General features: G+C 43.1%; 1 protein-coding gene and 1 long non-coding RNA gene across 3 annotated transcripts in view; both read right to left on the bottom strand.

Annotated features, from left to right (window-relative positions):
- The window catches only part of E2F3 (E2F transcription factor 3), an 85946-nt gene that overhangs the window by 48798 nt on the left and 19914 nt on the right, over window positions 1-17234 (bottom strand). The window lies entirely within an intron of this gene.
- Window positions 10472-14565, bottom strand: LOC129645503 (uncharacterized). 2 transcript variants are annotated; one of them, XR_008711386.1, is made up of 3 exons: window positions 13581-14565; window positions 12404-12533; window positions 10472-11398 (listed from the first exon to the last, which is right to left on the bottom strand). It is a non-coding gene; the product is annotated as an uncharacterized LOC129645503 (long non-coding RNA). The 2 variants fall into 2 exon arrangements; XR_008711385.1 differs by having other exon boundaries at window positions 12404-14565.

Here is a 17234-nt window from a genome sequence, read left to right as displayed (position 1 = left end):
CGAGCAAATCAGAATTAGGTGACATTCATAGGGGTCAAAACAAGGATTCCCAGCCTTGTGCAAGGCTGGTGGGAATGTGGAAAACAACCTCTGTGGAAAACAGCTCAGAGGTTCCTCTAAAAGTTAAACACAGAAATGCCATATATTCCAGCAATCCCACTGCTGGATCTACACCCAAAGGAATTGAAAGCAGGAACTAAGATATTTCTACACCAGTGTTCATAGCAGGATTATTCACAATAGCTCAAAGATGGAAACAACTTAAGAGTCCATTGAAAGATGAACCAATAAACAAACATGTGTATTATGCACACAATGGAATATTACTCAGCCATGAAAAGGAGTGAAATCTTGATACGTGCTACAACATGGATGTACCTCAAAGACACTAGGCAAAGTGAAATAAGGCAGACACAGATGGACAAATAGTCTATCATTCCACTTGTATGAGGCACGCACAGTAGTCAAGTTCAAAGACAGTAAGTGCAACAGTGGTTATGAGGGACTAGGGGGTGGAGGATGTGGGGAGTTACTGTGTGGCAGGTAGCAAGTTTCTATTAGGGATGGTGAAAAAAATCCTGGAAATAGTGGTGATGGTTGTACAACATTAGAAATGTACTTAATGTCACTGAATTGTACACCTAAAAATGACAAATGTTATGTTATATATATCTTACCACAATAAAACAAACCAACTAAACAAAGATTCCTAAAGGATATGCTCACCCCTGCAGGTCCTTGCCCCGTGTGGGCTTCACTGGATTGCCGGGTCTCCCCACCCCTACCCCTGGCCACTTTCCCTCTCCTTGACCATCTGTACACAGTGAGATAGCCACTGAAATGACTCCTGGCAGAAGTAGGCGGAAATAAATTTGAGTTAAAGCAGGTTTGCAATCCTCCGTCCTGTTGTTCCACTGTGAGCTCTAGTGTGTGACTTCCCAGTCCCTAGGAAAAGAACTCATTCCTAACGAGTTTTCACAGAGACGGTAACTACCAACACTTAAGATCATTATGGAAAGAAAACTTCAGCGTCGCCACTGGTTTCCAGAGAGCAGACCAAATCCCAAGTAAGAAAAACGGCCTTTTTGTCCCGGTGTCACTGACTTCCTACCAAGAAGCCTGAGAGACAGAGGCAAAGCCTCGAGGTGTGTAGATGGTTTTTGCTCTCCTGATGGGCAGGGGAGAGGGGCTAAATTTTCTCTTCTCTTTTTTGGACAGATGGATATATAACTCTCATGATAGGAAGTAAGCTAGGGCTAAGGTAAAAATTCATAGCGGAAAAAAAAAAATCACAGCAACCACTTGTTTCTACTGAATAATTCTACAGGAAAGTTCAGTATAAGACAATGGTGACATTATTAACCTGCTGCTGCTAAGTCGCTTCAGTCGTGTCCGACTCTGTGCGACCCCAGAGACAGCAGCCCACCAGGCTCCCCTGTCCCTGGGATTCTCCAGGCAAGAACACTGGAGTGGGTTGCCATTTCCTTCTCCAATGCAGGAAAGTGAAAAGTGAAAGTGAAGTCACTTAGTCGAGTCCGACTCCTCGCGACCCCATGGACTGCAGCCTACCAGGCTCCTCCGTCCATGGGATTTTCCAGGCAAGAGTACTGGAGTGGGGTGCCATTGCCTTCTCCCACTATTAACCTAGGTTATTATAATTAAATAAAAATAATTCATTATTACCATTTCTTTGATAGTAATGTCTCTGCCACAAAATATGCATTGGTTAAGTGTTTGTGGAATGATGAATACAACTCCCTCCAATGAAAGAAGAGTTCAAAATCTCTGAAGCCTATAGTTCAATAATGTGACAACATCCTTGATGTACAGTGACGGGAGTTCAGAAAGTGCAATGAAGAGTCCTGATAGCACAAAACGTGTTTTTGTTTTTAATTTTACTTCTTTATATTTATTCTGCTTATCTTATCATTGTAATTGAGTTTCATTCTATTTATTTGACTGCACCAGGTCTTCGTTATAGCATGCAGGATCTTCAATCTTCACTGGGGCATATGGGATTTTTAGTTGCGGTGTGTGGGATCTAGTTTCCTGACTGAGGATGAAACCCAGGCCCCCTGCAATGGGAGCTTGGAGTCTCAACCACTGGACCACTACAGAAGTCCCCATTCATAATGTTTTGATAAGGGGATTTCACAGCAACAGGTGAAGTATTGGGCAGAGAACACCCTGGCTAGGCTGATGACTCACTGCTTTCTCCACTGGACTTTATAAACAAAATACAAATATACAGAAAGCACGGGTCATAAAGTATTTTCATTACATATGCTTAAGTAGGATGAGGTTTGTGAGGTCAATGAAAGGTGAATTTTTTTAAGATTTTTTTTTTTTGATGTGGACCATTTTAAAAGTTTTTATTGAATTCGTTACCATATTGCTTCTGTTTTTTGTTTTGCCTTGGTTTGAATGTTTTGGTCCTGAGGCACGCGAGGTCTTAGCTCCCTGACCAGGGATCGAACCTGCACCCCTCCACACTGGAAGGAGAAATCTTAACCACTGGGCTACCAGGGTAGTCCCTCTTTCTTTTTTTTTTTTTTTTAAGAAAAAAAAATAGGAGGTAAAAAAGATGGTTTCAGATGGACACATCACTGCACTGGTAATCAGTTAAAAGTATGTGGAAAGAACTTCAGGATTAAAATCAGATCCAACAGAGAAATGGGCAGATAAATTAAGAATAAACATACACACAAACAAAATGAAACATGCGAGGAAGCACCTTCCTCCCTCTTGAGAAGGCAGCTTGCTTTGTCAACCCATGTGGAAGGGTGGTGTCTACATTCTAGAATTCAGTTCAAAATTTCAGCCATTTTACATTTGTTTTCACACTGACAAAGAAGCTCTTTGCTGCTACTTATTTATAATTTAATTCCCCTGATGGTTCTAAAAACAAGGGAAGAAATATTTTCAAACAAAAATCATTATTTATACAGCTGGAGTTTCCATTTAGTTATGAAAATTAGTAGAAAAATATTTGGTCAGAATGTGAGATAAGTTTTGAATATTTCACAAAATCTCAGATCATCAACTTCCAAATCTCTTTTATTGTGTGTAAGTCTTTCCCAGAGTCAACAAGGGAACCCCCCAAATCAACTAAATTCAAGGGTTCTCATCTGGGCAACTCCTTTGGCAAGAGATGGGGGACCTTTGAATCAGAGGCAAAAATAGCTCAATTAAAATACCATTCTAATACGTAGTTTGGTTTTGTTTGAAAATGGAAACCAGCAACTTGCTTGCATGAGTAAACAAGACAATTACTCAGGCTGGGGTCTACAGAACAGAGAACAGAGGAGACAGCTGGCAATTATCTGGCTAACTTAACCAGATAACTCATGCCTAAAAATTCACTCTGGTGCCCAAATTGCCCAGATCGGCTATATTCATAGAAGAACAAAAGAGTGCAATTACCAGATCTCCTTCCAATCTGTGTTGCCTAGGTGGGCTGTTTTAAAGTGATGCTCTTATCACAAACCATACTCAGTTCTCCACTTCCCCAGTGGAGAGCAAGCTAGGATTTTCACAATATAAGTTTGAACATTTGCTTCATGTCAAATGAAACAAAAATTTAAGACAGATTGAAGGACTGACAAATTGCACCAGAGGTACTACTTTGAGTGTGTATACACCTTGAGACAAAGGCCAGACCAAGAAAGATGCTATCATTCCTAGCATCTAGAAATTCTAATGGGAAAAGATACTCAGAGTAAAAAACAGCAAAAAAGCATTTGTATTGATTATGCAAATTAGGGTGAGCGAAATTTGAAAACATGAATACCCTTATGCTTATTTAGTACTTTATACTTTACAAAGCTTCTCACAACTAATCCTCACACTATGGAGGGTAAATTGGGTATTATTATCCCCATTTTATGGATTAAGAATACAGGGCTCTCAGATTTGCTAAGGAGAAGCTAAGGTCGAAGCTGAAACTTGAACTCAAGTCTTCTGGATCCAAGTTTAGTGCCCTTTCCAACACACCATGCTAAGGGCTAAAGTTAACTTAAAGCAAATAAAAAGGATCACATTACCCAGTCAAATCTGTGGTATTCACCATCACAAATAATCCTAGGTCAACATCGTTAAATAAATCTTATAACCAAGCCCGGCGCGAGAATACAGATGGCACGGGGAAGGTGGTAACCAAAAAGGCAGCATTAGCACTGCCTTTGTCTGACCCTGGGCAATCGATTTCTCTGACTCAGTTCTTAAGCAGGAAAGCACAAGTACTAAGTAGAGAATCTCAAAGTCCTTTCAATAGCAAGTTGGTTACACAACTGAGTAGCTTCACTTTTTTCTGTTCCTGCCTACTTAGAATTCCGTGTTGAATTTCTTTCCCTTCTGGATATTAGATGCTTCTCCAAGTCAATCACTCTCCATTCTCCCCAACTAAACAGAACATTTTTGTTGTTGTTGTTGCTAAGTCATGTCTGATTCTTTTGGACCCCACAGACTGTAGCCCACCAGGCTCCTCTGTCCATGGGGTTTTCCAGGCAAGAATACTGAAGTGGGTTGCCATTTCCTTCTCTAGGGGATCTTCCCAACCCAGGGATCAAAACAGAAACAGGGTTATGAAATGCATTTTGTCAACTTTTGGCCAACCTAAGTAAAGCAATATACGAACACTGCAGAACCAACATTTTGAGAATCATCTAATGTTTTCTGTAGATTAGAATGCTGTTTCTTTTCCAAATTGGATTTGCATCAGCCAATTTTTATACTCTTCTGGTAGATCAAGGCCATCAGAAGCCAGAATAAGAACAGTCTTGCCCTAGAGAGAAAAATTGTTCCTTTAAAATTGATGCCATTTCAAAAGCTGGTAAATGCTATTCAAAATGACCGGTCACCTGTAGTTGGCAATGACTGATGTTTCTTTCACTTTCCATATCAGTTAGGTCCAACCAAGAGACTTCATTTTCTCGGTAGTACATCCCACCTGGGAATGTTGATTTTTGATGTTTTAAAAGGTATGAAAGATTTCCCTGCTCCCTAAATGGACTTAATGGCTACAATTTTATGTAAGTCCATATTAGAACTTTACTGGAATTCAAGGGCTTGAATTACAGTCACTGTGATCTCTTTACCTGCATGCTTCCCTACTCCTGCCTGGTCCTTTTGTTTAAGGGACGGGCGAAAGGGCTGCTAATGAGAGAAACCTCCTAATATACACAGAGAGGAAGAAAATCTAGAATTTCCATTCTACTGTAAATGTTCTAAGAGAAAACACAAATATTCCTTTTTCACAAAGGCACTTCTTTGGTATATGATCTTAGTTTTGATAAAGTTCTCTTTTTCCCCAGGGGAGGTTGAGAGGAACAAGAAAGCAAGGAAAGAAGGAGCTGTAATAACAATTGCTGAGACCCGAGTTCGATCCCTGGGTTGGGAAGATCCTCTGGAGAAGGGAATGGCAACCCACTGCAGTATTCTAGTATTCCTGCCTGGAGAATTCCACGGACAGAGGAGCCTTGCGGGCTATAGTCCATGGGGTCGCAGAGTTGGACATGACTGAGGGACTAACAACAACACCTTTATTATTCTAGAATAACAAAAGGAGCTCATTCTTCTTATCTCTGGTATCCCTTTAATTACCATATTCAGCCAGTGCAATGAATTTTAGTAACACATATTGTTTCCTCTTTTTTATTTTCTTTAAAGTTAACAAACCGACTTAGTAAACTTTTACAACTTTTACTATGCTAAAGCAGTCTGGTCTTGTTATCAAGTCAAAAAGTCCAAGTAATATTCAAGTTGCCACATATTCAGGGTGCACTATTAATTTTTTACTTGACTTTGGGCAAGTTATAACCAACCTAGGTCTCAAGTTCTTCCTCTGTAAAATGGATCCACTAGTAAACTACTTCAAAGAGCTGTTGCTGGGAAGAACACATAAAAACCATCATGAAATATTCTGAAATAATCCAGTGGGACCTCACTCATCCACAGCGATGCCCACTAGCACATCAGTGCTGTACCGAGGGCTGGGGGCAGATGCCAACTGCCCTGGCTCTGGCGCCATACTCCAGGGCCTTTCTCCACGGAGTATGCCTGGAACTGGTCACTCGCTAGGTTCCCCACCTCCTCTCCGTCTGCCAGGCTCTGATTGTGTGCAGGTGCCTCTGCTGATTTTGAAGGGTAGAAGCCACTCGCTCTGCTCAGTATGGCGCGAGACTGGTCCCCAGTGCTCAGTCATTCCAAGGATGCCCAGAGGCGTTAAAAAGTTTGCAGCAGTGAATGGGGTGTCCGGCAGGGAAAGGATATTCAGCTACCTGGCCCCTTTCAGATCCTAAATGAGGCCAAGAAGTGAAGCTTCCAAGGTATGACAGTTAAGCTGAATAAAAGGGCATTCTGGAAGAAACCTGCATTGCTCTATGCATTGTCTAGAAAAAGAACAAGCAGAACACTTTTGTTAACACTGAAGAATCCACTGATGCATTGAGGCGCTTTTTGTAGGTCTAAGAGGCTGCTCACATGAAAAGTGAAACTGAGATGTATCACTGGTAAACTGTTCTTCTAACACCTTGACATCACAGTTTAAACTATATGTAAATATGTCACAGATTATTGTGTCTTCAGGTTCAGAGACTCCCAGATCTTAGTGACCAAACCACCCCCTAATTATATGGATCATAAACTGTTAAGTGACCAGTCCGAGGTTTCTTGGGTACTCTGCACCAAGTTCACCAGGATTCAAGCCTCCTGACCCTTGCTGGCATGCTCCTTTCTTTAGATCACAACAGAGACTTACTCATGGTTATTTTCCTTTAATAAATTCTTGCCACAAGTGAATTTAGGCTGTTTTTAATTAAGGTCTTAAACCAAAAGATCATTTGAAGCCCTGTCCCTCCCACAAGGCAGGACAAGCTTGTTTTGACCAGCTGTCCTAAGATTTTTCTGCTCTATCATCAAAGCTTGCAATATCCTCTTACAGTCCTGTCAAGGTGAGTGTATCTTCCAATCAAACTACGAGAAAAAAAGAATCTTTCACACAAGGTCCATCTCAAAATTACAAAAGATCCTGGGGGCTAGATGAAGACTCAAGAAGAATCAGTAAGCCCAGAGCAGGGGACCATTTTTGATAGGAATTACTAACTATCCTAATTTAAGATAAAGTGATGGGACCCAGTTTTTTTTTTGTTTGTTTGTTTGTTTTACATGATTCCACTAAGGCTCTTAACTTCTTTTGTGCCAGGGGCTCCTCTGGTCTTCTGCGGAAGCCCATGTACGCTTGCTCAGACTAATGTTTTTATATGCCTAAGATAAAATACACAGGATCATAAAGGAAACACTTGTATTGAGATAGATACAGCTACTCAAAATATTAAAAAGACATTTATGATACAGTAATCTGTGTGTTTTACTAAGCATTCAATAAAAATATCCAGTAGCAGGTCCAAAAATCACTGTCATTTTGAAGCTGTGATGAGCATTTCAAGATATCTGCCAACAAGTGTAATGTGATATGAAAACATCTGTGATTTCTATAGGTGATGAAGTCACAGGTACTGTCAGTACTGCTCTGATTTATTGCCTACATTCATAATGAAAGAAAATGCTAAATTTCAGTTGTTGCTGTTGTTGTTTATTTGCTAAGTCATGTCACTCTTTTGCAACCCCATAGGTCGCCAGTCTCCTCTCTCCGTGGGACTCCCCAGGCAAGATTACTGGAGTGGGTTGCCATTTCCTTCTCCAGGGGATCTTTCCGACCCAGGGATGGAACCTGCATCTCCTGCATTGTCAGGCAGATTCTTTATCACTGAGTCATCTGGGAAGCCCCAGATTTCAGTTAGAGGCTAGTAAAAATAAAGGAAATCTAGAATTCTATCTGAGAGGCCGTCAAGAACCATATACACTGGGGCCTTCCCTTCCCTTTAACCTGGCTCAGTGGTAAAGAATCCACCTGCCAACACAGGAGACACGGATTCAACCCCTGACCTAGGAAGACCCCATATGCCAGGGAGCCACTGAGCCAGTGTGCCACAGTAACTGAACTGGTGCCCTAGAGCCCAGGAACCGCAATTACTGAGCCCACTCCTGAAGCTCAAGTACCCTAGAGCCTGTGCTCTGCAACAAGAGAAACTACCACATTGAGAAGCCCGTGAACCTCAACTACAGAGTAGCCCCTGCTCTCTGCAACTAGAGAAAAGCCCACGTGGCAACGAAGACCCAGCACAGCCAAAAATAAATAAATAAAATTGTTGAAAGAAAAAAAAGTTACTGCAAACTTAAAAAAAAAAAAAAAAAGGACCATACACTGACCTGTGATCTCCTTGAGGTCTTATTTGCTCTGTGATTCCTGAGACCTATTTAACAGTAAGTTTAATGCACAGCCTGGAGGAGGGCAAGGCAACCCATTCTAGCATCCTTGCCTGGAGAATCCCATGAACAGAGGAGCCTGGTGGGCTCCAACACAATCAAACAACTAAGCACAGCACAGCAACACACAGCAGCAAGACAGGCACTCAGTAAGTATTTGAACTGGACTAAGTAAATATGACCTTAAAAAAAAAAAAAGTACTAAGATGCTGAGGAAACTCTCAGTGACCTTCAACCTCCCAAATCTCAGCTAGTCCACCTACTGCCAGCAACTGAAAAGACACGTATTCTTAATCAACTGCGATTGACTCGCAACTCGATGCACAGGACCCAGAAGCCAAGTCCACAAGGACAGATGGTCAACTGGACGGTCTGGGCCCTGGAGCCCAATCGAGTTCTTTCATTTAGCAAATATTCACCAGGCACCTGGTAAGTGGCGGGCGACATTCTAGGTACTGGGTGAAGAGCCCAGGTCCAGGTTAGTGTGACACAAACAAAACACAAGAAGAGGAGAGAGTGGCTGGTGGGAGAGGGGCATTTTTAGACTGGCTGGTGGCAGGGCCCTTTCTGAAGTGGCGGCTGAGTCAGTTACGACCAGGAACCACAGCCATGTGGGAAGACATGAGCGAGGCCATTCCAGGCAGAGGGAACAGCAAGAACCAAGGCTCTGAGGCAGGAAGAAGTTTGGCTCAGGCCTTTCTTACTTCCTAACTTATTTCCCTCTAAAAAGCTGCTCTACCCCCTAGACCCCTCTTCCCTCCCACAAAACACCACCCAGAGCATCTTCCTTTGTGCTGTGGGACCCTTGAGAAAACACATAAAAAGGTCCCTCTCCTTCCACACACCTGACTGCACCATGCCCTTCAGCGTTTCCTCTTACAGACCCTCAGGTCTCTTCCAAGATCCTGAAAGAGGCTCTACACATCTCTGCCGTAACCTTCGCTTCTTCCCTCCATCTATCACACGTGTTCACACGCTCCAGGCCACACTGATCTCTCAATCAGGGAATCTCAGGGTAGGAGTTCCACAAATCACCTAATTCAACCATGACCTGTCATAATCTGATCAGTCCTTCAGTGACAAGAAATTCAATCCCACTGAAGCAGCCTGTCTCCCCTAAACTTCTAAATTCATGGACTGAACCATATAGTCAGTTGTATCTCAAAAACAGTTTTCTGCTGCTGTATGCCTAATGATGTCTTTTTCTTGTTTAAGACATTAACCTCCTTCAGGCTGAAGCAGCCTTGCCTGGCATGACTGCTCCAGAATGTAGGGGGTGGGAGTGGACTCATACAGGCTGCTCCCTAAACTTAAAGCAAGATAGCCAACTACTGTAGTTTTTTTCCACTCCAAGTTCCTAGGCCTACCTCTCCAAGGTCCTAGGATAGACAAGATGGAAAATTTTTGTGGAAACAGCCACAAACTTGGGACCAAATAATTATGGTGGGGCGGGCTTCTCTGGTGGCTCAGACGGTAAAGAATCTGCCTGCAACTCCAGAGACCTGGGTTTGATCCTTGGGTTGGGACGATCCCCTGGAGAAGAGAATAGCTACCCACTCCAGTATTCTTGCCTGGAGAACCTCATGGACAGAGGATCCTGGCGGGCTATAGTCCATGGGGTTGCAAGGAGTCGGACACGACTGAGTGACTAACTTTCACAACAGTTCCTTTTCTACATCAACCTTTTCTTCTTCACAGGTGTTCTGGGCTGAAGAACATCCACCTCAGAATTCATAGGTTGAAGCCCTAGCCCCTGGTACCTCAGAGTGAGTCTTTCAAGAGATGACTAAGTGAAAAAGAGGCCGTTAATGTGAACCCTAACACAATGACTGGTGTCCCTATTAGAAGAAGAGATCTGGACACACAGAGAGACACTGGGATCCACATGCCCAGGGTCCATGAGAAGAGGCAGCGAGAGGGTGGCCATCTGCAAGCCAAGATGAGCGAGGCCTCAGGAGAAACCAGTCCTGCTGGTCTGAACTGAACCTAACCTTGATCTTGGACTTGCCAGCCTCCAGAACTCTGAAAAATAAATTTCTATTGCTGAAGCTACCCAGTCAGTGGTTATTTCATTATGAGGCCCTAGCAACTAATGCAACAGGTGTCTTAACGTTAGCATTTCCAAAAACAAAAACCGAGACAAGGATTTGGGTGCAAACAGTTTATTTGGAAGTACTCCCAGGGAGAAGAAGTGGGCAGCAGGGGGGAGGAGGCAGGTGTATTGTTTAAGAGAGTGTGGACCAGTTCACGGCCATGGGTAACAGAATGCCCCCTAAAATTGTTCTGGGAGGCAGGGCCATTTAACTGATGGCTTCCTTCCTTTCCCAGGGAGTGGAGGGTTGCCTCTAGGGGTGTTAGCTCCCCTGACTTGTAGGCTGCAGTGCGTGTGGCACTAGAGAGCTCCTCGGGAGAAAGCAAAAAGCAGTTCTGCTGGCACCAGAGGTGGCTGAAAACAGGGTGGACTGCAGGAAGAAGATATGGGACCCAAGGGAACGTGCAGTTAGGTGACAACAGTTGACACAGCTGGTTCTTCCTCCAGAGGCAAAAAATCCTTAAGGCAGCAACATTCTGCGATGGACCCATTTCCAGGCCACAAAGACATAAAAGATGTTGGCATCCATGACAGCTGCTTTCCTCCCAAAGGGTAAATATGGGTATCAGTAGATAATTGAGAGGGAGGTTACAGAAGACTCACTTGGGCATGCAGGCTTTCCGTAGACTCTTGCAAATTCTTTTATTGTTTAAGATTCTTCTTTTAATGTGGACCATTTTTAAAGTCTTTATTGAGTGTTAAAATATTACTTCTGTTTTACGTTTTTTGGTTGGTTGGCCATGAGGCATGTGGGATCGACCTTAGCTTCTCAGCTGCCTAACCAGGGATCAAATCCGCAGCCCCTGCGTTGGAAGGCGAAAAGTCTCAACCACTGGACCACCAGGGAAGTCCCACAAAAAATCTGTCTTTCAGAGAAGAATTTTGGTTGGCTTTTTTTTTTTTTTTTTTGCCATTTTCCAAAGCCAATCTAAAGTCTTTTACAATCTACCTGTTCCATTCGATGTAACTGGCCCTTCACCACTGAAAGGAGCAGCAGAAAGAGTTTTATTAAGTCCTCATTTAAGTTCTAGGTAACCCCTGGAAGTCAAACCATAGAATGGATTCTCTCCCATCCAAGTTTCATCTCTGAAGCTGAGTTTTAAGGTCAGATATATGGCACTTCTGAACTTCAGATGAGATTACTTCTAGTTTATTCAAGCTATCCTTAAAGATCGATGGATCACAGAACAAATTTTCTAAATTGCCTTCAGAAAATTATTTCCATCTTTTTGGCAAATAATTGTCTGAAACGTATTATTTAACAGTTTTGTAAAGTACAGCATCCAAGATGAAGTTATGCAGGGAGATGCCAGACATGAGTGGTATTTCCTGGTATTTTCCAATACTCTGAGTTCTATCACTAGAGTTGCCAGATTTAGCAAATAAAAATGCAGAACACTCAGCTGAATTAGTTTTACACAAACAGCAAATAATTTATTATAAGTATATCCTAAATATTGCATGAGACATACTTAAACTAAAAGTACTTATCTGGTGGCATCTTTTATTTTATATGGCAACCTACTTACCTTAACATCCCAGAATGGAAAATTATCAAAATTAGGATTTAAAAGTAAGATTTCTTTTTAGAATTTAAACTTCCTAATTTAACTTCAATAAACCACATGCTCAAAGCATGACTAGTTCAAATAAGCTGCTATTCTAACAGACAGGATTCCCATTAGAACTGATGGTTCATTCTAACAATTATGGTCATTCAATTTGAAAGAAATTTAAAAGTTTAAGAATAAATATTCAAATTCCCCTGAAATCCACGTGTAGGAGCAAAAAGCCATAAACTACCTGTATGAAAAAGAGCGATTAAAATGTATTAAGAACCCATTTTATTTGTATAGCTTACTGTTTACCTAGTGCTTACGAAAACTAAAACATTAATGTAGGCTATATGACCCTGGTGGGGGGAAAAAAACATACAAAAAAGAAAGTTGTTGAGAAAAATTGATTGGATTTGAATGTTTTACACACCTCGAGGAACAGCTGAACCATTTCCTCTCCTGTCTCCTCCTCCCCTTATAGTCCGAGACATGGTCCAAGGCTTTCAGGACTTAGAAGACAGCTCACGTGGAAAACACTATAACTTAGGAAATGAGTACACCTTGTTTGAAAAGATTTAAATGATTCTGCATTAATGGAAGAAAGTCTGACTGCAATAGAAGTAGGATTATCTGAGAGCACGACCTCTCAACCTCAGCACTGCTGACATTGGGGGCCTGATAATGGACTTCCGGAGATGCGAGAGACATGGGTTCAATCCCTGGGTCAGGAAGATATCCTGGAGAAGGAAATGGCAACCCACCCCAATATTCTTATCTGGTAAATCCCCTGGACAGAGAAGCCTGGCGGGCTACAGTCCATGGGGTCACAAAAGTGTCAGACACAACTTAGCAACTAAACAACAACAATCCTTTACTACAAGGAAGGCTGCTCCTGTGCATTTCAGGATGCTTAACATCCCTGGCCTCTGCCCACCAGATGCCAGTAGCAGCATCCTACCTGCAGTTATGACAACCCAAAATGTCTCCAGACACTGTCAAATATCCACCCCCAGGAGGGCAGAATTGTTCCAGTTGAGAATCACTGGCCTAGGAGAACCTTTAGTCTCTTGATTCTCTCTCTGGTCCTGAGCTCCTGGCAATTTTTAAAAGTATCATTGCAGCTCAGCTTAGAATAACAGAGAGAAGGGGGAAAAAAGTTATAACAAAATTTGCACCGAATCCATGATGATCAAAATTGCTCTAAACATATTTATAGTATAATTAAATGCAACAGGTCTATCTATCTAAAGACGCCTCTAATTCTCTTTATATGAGGAAGTGGAGCGCTAATTCAAGGTTTAGACTGGAGATCTGTTTTTGGTCCCATCTCTTCTACTTGCTCACCACATCTAGGAAGACCTAACCTTCTGGTCACCTTCTATGATGTGCCTTCTCATCTGTCTCTCCATCAACCTGGAGATGCAGGCCATGAATTGTCCCACCTTATGGATGAGTAAACTGAGGTCTAGAAAAGCGAAGTAACTTTGCTGAGCCCCCACAGCGCAGAGATTTTAAAACTAAGTAACTGCTAAGTTCTAACCTCTTAACCTCAACGTGGGGGAAAAACAAGTCACTAAATGTCTCTGACCCTCATTCCGTTTCCTCACCTGCAACCCAGAAATAACAATTCTCAGTATTTCTCAGAATCGCTGCAAGAACTTAAATTTCAGTTCAGTGAGTTGTTAGATGGCAGGGACCAAAGTCCCTGCCGAGGGCAGGCGGAGATCTTCAGCGATTTCTGAAAGACTGTGGCATTCTCTAGGCCTGCTGCACTTGAACTGTGCCCATCTCAAAGGCCAGAAGAACCACACCCTGCTTCTGAGATCTACTTAGACTAGAAAATGAACTGGAGCCAACTCACTGTGAAAGAGCACTATCAGGAATGCAAATGTAAACAGTAAACAACATAATTAACCCTTAGGACTTGAAAAGAGGAGAAGTGAGCGACATCAAGTCTGGCTGGGAAAGGGTGTGGTGACTGATGGGAGGACCCCGCCCTCAGTGGTTTCCCCTCCTTGCTAGGGTCCCAGTCACCTCCAGTGGAACACCCAATGCATGGGTGCAGCTGAACAGCTACCCTGAGCCCCCAAGTACCCCTGTAGCTTAGTGGATAAAGTCACAGGGGATCTGAGTGGAAGGAGGCCATAAAGATGGCTCACACCTGACAAATCAGAAATGAGCCAAGGTGTGAAAGAACTGATCTGGCCCTTCCAGGCTGTGAGCCCCACCAGGCCCCAGGTCCCCACGAGAAGCCTGACCCCCAGCAAACCCCTCTGCCAGCTGGGCCCTGGTCCATCCTTCTTTCCTAAGCAGCCTCCCAAGAAATCACCATGCAGTCTGGCCTGCCTCCAACACAGTCATGTTTGTCACACACCTATCTTTGCAGGAGTAATTTCGGGACCCAATTATTGTTTTGAACTTCTAAAGGAAAATGACATTTGGGCAGCACATTCCCTAAAGCACAAGTGAAACGTTTCATCTTTAGGTTACAAAGTCACACTAGGGTAAGAAGCAGCAATGGGTGTGAATACAGGGAAGGTTCTCAATTCCTATCACAGGATAAGAAATGCAATGAGGTTGAAGTCCATTCAATATGCTTGAGGGGAGGGAGCAGTTAGCAATGGTGGGCAACACCCCGCTGCTTTATTATGGAGGCAAAACCAGCCAACCCAGTGCCTTATACAGAACTTTTAATTCTAAGTCCCTTTCCCCATTTCCCCCCAACTCCCCACCCAGGTATCATCGTGGGGAAGTTACAGATAGGTGGTTTGGAGTAGCAGTAGATCACAGGCTGTTCGAAGAGAAAAATGTCTCTCTCATCCATCGTTCCATGAAGCCGCATTTAGATTCTAGGTCTAATTTCAACAGATATCAGCACAACGGAGCTACAGTTACAGTGGACAGATCATTTGTCTAGAATGGAAAAAGCCAGGATGCCGGGGCAGTTGTATTGGGGGTGGCGGGGGGTGTGGATGGGAAGGAAAAAGTGAAAGTATATTTTAAAAGAAAGATGGAGAAGAATGGCTAATAGAGTGGGCAGAGTTAAAACTTCAGCCCCAGGAGCAAGGGAAAGCTCAGGTCACAGAGGTGAAGCCAGGGCATCAGAGTTCCCCGCACCACGTGGTCACCACCAGAGCAGCCCCGCGGCCCGCCTGGGAGTCAGAGTCCTGGGACACTAGGTGGTGATTGGAAAGATTTGCCCAGTGGGCAGGTGGGACTGAAACGGATGTACCAGCCATAACTGCAGACCTAAAATCAAGGCCGGGCAGGCAGTGCTATAAAGTAATCATACATTTACCTTTCAGTCTGGAAGGAAACCTTGCAAGTTTTCACAAAATTAAGAGTGCAGTCACGCAGCAAAAGAATTCTTTGATGAAGTGCCTTGTGTTTTATGGTAAAGTGGACTGATTAAACAAGTAAGTGAACAACAAAGCACAACTATATATTATTAGTTTTATATAGGTCCCTGAGATTTAATAGCTACGCCTCTATCCTTACACCTGTGACTGTTGAAGAAAAGGAAAAAATGAAAGAATTTAGGATATTAAAAAACAAAATTTGACCTGCTGATTGCCAATTTACTGCACACGAGAAATTCACTAAGCATCTAATAATTTACATTCAGGGGGTAGTAGTTCTGCCCGGCTATTCTGTTAGGTATTTTAAATTATAATTTCAAATGGACTCATTGTCACAGGCCTCTGGGTCCATTTTACACACAAAATCAATATACTACTACTAATAAATAGGATTACTTTTCCACGACTCCTGGTGGGAGCTCAGCTGGACTTGTTTGGGAGGCAGTTTCAAAGTTCTCTGAAGAAAATTACTTTCACCCTTAAAAACCCACAGAAGGCACCTGAGAGAAACTGAATCCAGAGGCAACCAGCAGTGGGACAGGACGTCTTAGACTGGTGCTCAGTTGCTCAGTCGTAACCGACTCTTTGCGGCCCCGTGGACTGTAGCCCGCCAGCTCCTCTGTCCAGGGAATTTTCCAGGCAAGAATACTGAACTGGGTTGTCATTTCCTACTCCAGGGGATCTTACCAATCCAGGGATTGAACCCGTGTCTCTGTGTCTCCTGCATTGGCAGGTGAATTCTTTACCACTGTGCCACGTGGGAAGCCCCATAGACTGGTAGGTAGATGGATTTAGACAGAGAGAGAAAGCGTCCCTATTTAAACCCTTCTCTTAGGATCTCTGCAGGCCTTTGTTCCTCCAACAGGTGCTGCCCTTTCTCTGAAACTGTAGAAGCTCCCAGAGTCCTGTCTGTGGCCTCTTCCATCAAAATGCCTCTCCTTTAACATCCAGGACTGTGTATACCTCACCTCTGTACGATCCATGCCCTGACCCAAAGATGCTCTCAGAGCCGAGGATGAGTTAAACCAGTATCCAGCCTAAGAAGCATCTGCTAAGTGATTTCTCTCCCCTCACTTTCTATATTTTACACTGTGGCCCCACCTTGACTCATCCTAAATTGGAAAAACTACTCTTGGCAAAGCCAGGTCTTTCAACTCTTGCTGCCCCAATGTGTGAGTCCTTAGGAGAGATCTTGTTAGGTCTTCTTCACACAATAAAGACTGCTTAAGTGCCATCAACTGCCCCGCAGAACATGGAAACACTTGATAACCCACCCTAGACAAAGGCCTGTAGGTATCCCATGAAGAGACTCCACGTGTCTAGGGGTGGGCAGGGAGCATCAGAGTTAAGAGAGAGGTTTGAAATCCCTTCGTCCGGAAATGTAGCTGGGGACAAACAGCTTAACCACTGAGCCTCACCTTCCCCCTTGACAGATGAGGGAGGGTTGCTTTACAGGATGAAATAATATATTTAAGATGTTCATTGCCATTCCTTGTGTACAAAACTATTCAATCAGGTTGTTGTGGTGGAGGTTCAGTCACAATAAAGTAGGCAACTGTTATCTTTCTTATGGCCCCAAATTGACAGTGGAGAGGGGAGAGAGAACCCCAGTCTGTACAATTGCAAGAATGAATAATGAAAACCAATAATGACTCAATAATAAAAAGCAATTTTAATGAAAAAAACCAAGTATAAGATGAAAGGGGATGGGATTTTTCCAATTTATAGCAAAACATAGCATAAAATTACTGTATTTAGAGGGATGGTATTTCCTTAGAAAGAGACAAAGATATCAGCAGAGCAGAGTAGAAGGTCCAGGTACTGATCAACAAAGATCCGTGCATGAGGCTGCACATGTACACACACACACAACAAAAGTGGCATTTCAAATTCATGGGTAAA

The sequence above is a fragment of the Bubalus kerabau genome, chromosome 3 (genome assembly GCF_029407905.1).
Source record: "Bubalus kerabau isolate K-KA32 ecotype Philippines breed swamp buffalo chromosome 3, PCC_UOA_SB_1v2, whole genome shotgun sequence".
In the NCBI taxonomy this organism is placed as follows: domain Eukaryota; kingdom Metazoa; phylum Chordata; class Mammalia; order Artiodactyla; family Bovidae; genus Bubalus; species Bubalus kerabau.
This window is presented reverse-complemented; position numbering and strand designations above follow the sequence as displayed.